The following is a 6469-nucleotide window of genomic DNA, read 5'->3' as shown; positions in this document are numbered from 1 at the left end:
GCTCTGAGTGATTCGGGATCTCAAGTTACTGAGTATCATCCGTTCTGGCTTGGAAATACTGCACAGTCTGATCATTTTGGTGCCTGAGAATAAGAGGTACAAGCTACTGGACTAAAAGAAGTTCAGGAGAGTGGGTACAATGAGCAGAAAATGTGGATTTTAGACCATACAAGTGCCATAACTGGGAAAAGGTAAAGCAAACTGAAACAAAATGGAGGGCAGGTGTGGGCAGAAAGCTTGCAGCCAGCATTTTGGCAAACCTGAAAGAGCAATCTGTATGATCAGTAGTGGTTCTTACACAGTGCTAGAAATGGGCTGTGACAATTTGAAAGAAAGGAACGCAGAAGCTTTTTAAACAAGAAGAAAACTTGTATTTTTGAGCACAAGACTTTTCAGTTAGGCATTTACAGGAACTGGCAGCAATGCAGAGAACATGGTAATGGCCATGTGTCTAAGAAACTGCAGAGCTGCTTGCTTATACTTTTTGTTAAACAGCCAGTGTGTTCTGAAAGTTTACTGGGAAAAAGAGAAGGAACAAAGCCAAGTGCAATCAAAACCAGCACTTCAGGCTGAAGCATTAGATGTGCTCAACTCCAGCTACAGTAAATTCCACCTTTGGCCAGAGGCATGGAAGGGCAAGGCTGCCTAGAGAAGCCAGATATACCTATTCTCTGGTGGTCAGCACCAGCAGAAGGGCAGACTGCCCATGGCCTAGGCCTAGGCCGTGGCACAGCCTGCTTCACTGAGCTCTGTCTGGCCTCTGCAGTGCTGCTGGCCTGGACTCCCCATATCCTGAGGCACTTAGGGATATCCCAACCAGAAGTTACAGTGGTGAATGGGGCCTCACTGAGTTTGAGAAGTAATTTTTTCAGTTGTAGATGGGAAATGCAGATATTTCACCCAGTTTCCTTTCTTTCCCTGTATATCTTTTCTTTACATCTGTTTCCAGGCATTGCAGAGCCAGCATACACTGTACCACCGCCACCCTACCCATCAACTAAAATCTGGCCGAAATTTATCAGCAGTTTGGGGTACCTCTGCTTTCAAGGCTCTACAGCGGGAGCATTTCACTTTTTAAGTGAATGCTCTTTAGCTTTACTAATGGGTGCTCACTCATGTTAAAAGAATGTCCTGCTACATCTTACCTCTATGAACCACAGAGTAAGTAATACCCATGGGTCTTTGATAGGCAAGGAAAAATCAGTTGCCTTAGGACATCAGAGAGCTGGTTGTTGGGTTAAACACATCCAGCGTGCATGTAGGGTCCTGATGAACCTGATGTTGGGGTCTCCAGTGATGTATCACACCTACATACACACAATTCTTGGTCAGAAATGAAACATTAAGGCATCTTGATCTTCACCTTTCCAGATCAACCTACCACTGCAAAATGGCCACACAGCACAAGGGTTTTCTAGAGCAGAAAAGGAGAGAGCAGGGGCAGAAGACATTCATCCCTGGTTACAAGAAAAAGCCATCACACAACACAAAAGTATCATTACCAGTGAAACTCTGTCTTTTATTTTAAGTCCTTCCTTAATCTTGAAGAGCAGGTTTTACCATGCACTCTTCTTTCCCTCATCACACCCTCATGGTCCTAGGCCCAGCAAATCAATAGCACTGATTGTCCTTTGAACATCTTGAGATTACCCAGACATACAGAATTGCCTTTAGCTAGTATTTCCCTACATCTTGTAATTTGGCCTTGTTTCTAACCCAGGCTCTCAGCCTGTTAACCCTTGCACTTTCCTCTTGGTTCTGGCTCTATCCAAAGCCTGAATGGCTCCCTTATGTGAAGTCAGCGTTTCTTCTGTCCCCCCTTTAAGAGGGCAGGCATAGAGCACTCCGCTTGTGCCGCTCCCCCGGCTTTAGCCCTCCTTCAGGCGTAACTGTCAGCTAATCAACGTTTTTGTCCCGGTAAATCACCCCCAGGGGAGAGGGCTAACGACTGCCTCGTAGGTTTGCAAAGAGAGGGGGTGGAGGGTTACCCGACTGCAGGGCTGGTAACATGGGAAACGTGCCCTCAGGTACTGTACGCACAGATCACTGCGTCTTCTAGCGAGAAATGGCTAAGGAGGGGGAATGAAGGAAACAGACTGGAAATTACACGCTTCCAAAACTGTACGGCACTCGGCTCTAAGATCGGGATGCAGCAGGAGGAACGGGCAGAGGGAAGAGCTTCCTGCCTCAGAACTCATTGTCCTGGACCCTCTGCTAGAGCAATGGCAGGGCGCCGAGGGTACAGATTCCTGAGGCATTGTTTCCTCTTCGGAAGCGCGCCGCAGCCTCGCCTGTTTTAGAAGAGACACTTCTCTCCTGCGCGGGAGCAAACCCGGGCTCGGCACGTTTCGTGGCTGCACAAGCTGCGGCAGCAAGCACAGCCGGTAGACGGCGCGGGCCTGACCGCGGAGGACCCTGCGGACACATCCTGCCGCACTTAGGTCCGCGTTCTGCAGCCGCAGCGAACAGCCCCCCACTCACCTTCCTTGTCTCATCTGTAAATCAGAGCCGTGATGTGGCCAGGTAGAATAAAGTTGATCTTCACAAACTGCTGGGATACCTGTGGATGAAGAGCTCTGTTTTAAATGGATAAAAATGTCATTAATAACAAGTGCCATGCTGGGCAGGAGGAGACTCGTGGTGTTCTGTTTGGAGACTAACTGCTTGGAGAACAGAATGGAGGGATAAAGTCAGGAAAACCAGCATACCAGTGTTTCTGAGGGAGGCAAACAGAAGGATCACAGGGGAGTTGTACCCCAGGTCCCAATTCCAGCTTCTCCCTCCCAGGGAGCACTGGAAAAAGCAGTATTGTAAGGGACCCAGAGTACCCACTTTTGTGATGTAATTGGATTGGCTTCTGGAGGACGGGATGAGCACAAAACAAGGGGCAGGCACAGGGATAGCAGCCTGTCTTGCCAGCAGTGAGCTGCTCTAGAGCAGCTCTATCATCCATATTGCCCAACTGCACCTCTAAGGTACAAGTGGAACCTTTGAATCTAATATAAATTTGACATTTGTGTTATCTTATGCCACCTCCATTTGCTGAGGAGAAACTTGTGAGAACTGTTTTTCAAGGATCAAGTTAGCAGAATAAAGGTGGGAGTAATGACAGATTTACTTGTAGATGTATCATTACTTCAGAGCTTTGTTTCTTTCAGCTTTGCGGGGCTGGAAGCAGCAGCTTTCTGCCATTTGGAAAGGATGATTCCTAGCTTTCTCATGGGAAGTGTTAGATGTTGGCACATGCTGCCTGTAAAAGATGTGACTTTAATACATTAAAGAAGTCTATTTATGGTTATTTTAAAGAGGCGCTTGCATTCCTGTGCTCTGTAAAGTTGGAACTAAAGCACCTGATACAGATAATTTGTTCCACTGCAATCTAGAAGTGTTCTATTACTAAAATAATCTGGTTTCTGAAATACATTAGTAGTTGTCCAGCTTTTGGCTGGAACAGAATTAATTTTCTTCCTACTAGCTGGTACAGAGCTGTATTTTGGGTTTAGTTTGACAATAATGTTGATGATAACACCGATGGTTTCAGGAGTTTTTAAGTAATGTTTATACAGTCCTTACTTAGTCTTTCAGCTTCGCATGACCTACCAGAAGGCTGGAGTTGCACGAGAAGCTGTGAAAGGACACAGCCATGTCAGGTGACTCCAGCTGGCTACAGGGATATTCCATACTGTGATGTCATGCTCAGTGTTACAAACTGGGGAAAGCTGGCAGAGGCTGCTGCTGCTCAGCAACTTGCTGGGCATCAGTCAGTGAGTGCATCACTTGTTATGTATATGCTAATTCTTCTATCATTATTTTCTTCCTTTTCTGTGCCATTAATCTGCCTTTATTTCAACCCACAAGTTTTCTCACTTTTACTTTTCTGATCCTCTTCCCCATCCCATGGAGGGGAGCGAGCAAGTGGCTGTGTGGTGTTTTGTTGCTGGCTGGAGTTAAACCACGACAGTAGTTCATCCAAGTTTCAGCAATAATGTGTTCCCTAAATAGTCTACCAAGCAAGTCTACATCTGCTAAGCCAGACACCTACCAGACTTGTAGATGCCATTTTCTCACAGGAACACTTTAGATTTCTTTAGACCTTTTGCTCTTCAGCAGAAAGCCAAATACTCTTAAGGAAAACAAGCAAGCACATGTGCTCCCACATTTATATATCTCAAGATAAGTGCTGGAAGAAACTTCTAGATTTCAACTGTTGTGAGCATAAAGGCTGTATTCCCTTCTGTGGTCTATCTGTACCAGTCTTGACATTGAAACTGACACCTGTCAAAACTGAAACTCCCTCTTGGGCCTTTTTCCACCCTTCACAGCTTCTATTTGCCCCAGTCCCTCTCCTTCCCTCTCAAGACTTTGCTACACTTGCTGACCACCAAGCAAGTACTTTATCCATGCTGCTGAACCGCCCCTTGAACCCCCTTGCACCAATTCACAATGCCCTAAAACTACAAATCCCGGACTGGGTTTGTTACAAGTTGAGGTCAGACATGACCAACTTTAGAGTGGCGTGAGCTGTCCTTCATCAAAGCAATTAAGTGTACACAGTTGTAGCTCATTTTACACATCAGGTGAGGTCAAAACAGTAAAGTCCAATGAAAACAGTAGTTTCCATTTCTAACTCTACTGTGTGTTAACAGGGCTGTGCTGCTCTGAAGACTGTGCAAAATTGTTAAGAATTCCTGGTATGACAGTCCTGAGGTTTAGGCTTGAGGTTTTTGTTTTTTTTTTTTTCCCCTAAAGGCAAAAAAAGTCCAACCTGCTACTGATAGTCTGTCCTCTTTAAGACAACAGGAAAAAAAAGGAAGTGTTGACAGCAGGAAACAGGGAGCAGGGGATACCATTCTTCCACCTTCTCCCCCAAGTACATTTTAAAGGCTTAAGTTTTTTTGACATGGAAAAAGCCACAGGGGTAAAAAAAAAAAAAAAAGTCATGTTCACGGTAAGTAAAAATTTGGGCTTTGAAATCCATTACTTCTCCTGGCACCAAAATTAATACACCAAAACAAACAACTCAGAGCTTAGAAACCAGGGACTCAACCTCTCCTTTAAGAAAGCTGTTTAGCTCTTAAAGGTTCCTACCCTTGCCCTTCAAGTAAACATTGAGAAAGCTGCCAAGTTCACATCTATCATAAACAAACCTTTCTGCAGAGAAAGATCAGATTAAATATTCTTAGTACTTGAATGGCTCACCTTTTCCTTGCCTAAACTCCTTTGTGTATCTTAGGGGAACAAAGAGCCACTACTTGCCACCTTGAAAAACATAAAAATGTAAGTGAGAAGTCTGTTTCCATTGTGTGGTGTTGGTTAACACCACACCACACCACCCTGCAATCTGCAGTCCTTAGTTACCTGTTGCTACATTTAGAAACCAGTACTGCAGTTAACTTAGATGCAACTGTGCTGGCAAAGACATTTAAACCACTACTAAACCAGCACAGGTAAGAAACGCCAAAATGGGTGTTTGTACACAAAACCACTGTCAGTTCAATCATACAATTTAAAATAAATTACACCCCCCCGTACTTCTAACCAGTATTAACAGCAACACAACTCTATGGGTAGAGCAGGCTTTAGGTTCAGAAATAAGCTGTATGTATTTAGAGTTGCAATCACACTTATAAACTTTCTTATAACCTCAAGGTATGTGGGGGGGAAGGGAAGGCTGGTTCTTTGGTATACATTCATCTTACTGCTGACTAAATCAACAGAAAATTATGGAAGAGAAATGACATTGTACAAGAAAGAAGAGATCTGCATCAGGTCTGTGTTTAAACAAGTTGCAAGGTAAGCATGCTGTGGTCAGATGCATTCAAGGTCTTCGATAATGCCTTTGCCAATCTCAAAGGTACTAGGTGAGGCAGTGGACATTCTGGGAATTTTTGATAATGTAACAAATATAAAAGCAAGCAACACTGATATTTAACACAGCTGAGCATACCCAACTTTCCCAGCAGTCATATCTAGCAAGATTCCTCTGCAAAGTGAGTTCTGTTTGTTCCTTGTGTACTTTCTGAAGTGCTGGCATATTGAGATCCATCAAGTCAAACATGAAAGAACATGATTAGCATTAACTTGCTCTAGACAGGGATGAACAGAAGTAGTTCAGGCAAGATAAGAACCTCTGGAACCGTATTTCAAAAGTGACAATTTTACCTATAGAAAGACTCCAACAACTACGGCCAATTTGGCTGTTGGTTCTGCTGAACTGGTAGACAGGAAGGTATTGCACAGAACTGTCTGCAAGGAGTGCAGAAAGACTACAATTTGCCATCCATTCAAACAGCCACTGATGGCTATGACAGTAAAATCCCATCCTGTTCTCCTATTAGGCAGCATCCGTTCTGCATCATAACTGGTTTCTAGTTTACATTCTGCTTGCTACCACATGGCTACACCTTCAAATAAATTTTCTTCTCATCATTCTTGCAAGATTTTATGAAGTGAACAACAGCCACAGTAA

Source organism: Pezoporus occidentalis, unplaced genomic scaffold (assembly GCF_034315485.1).
Source record: "Pezoporus occidentalis ecotype Australia unplaced genomic scaffold, CSIRO_AGI_Poc_V1 ctg21, whole genome shotgun sequence".
Taxonomy (NCBI): Eukaryota; Metazoa; Chordata; class Aves; order Psittaciformes; family Psittacidae; genus Pezoporus; species Pezoporus occidentalis.
The sequence above is the reverse complement of the archived record's forward strand: the minus strand, read 5'-3'. Positions refer to the sequence as shown.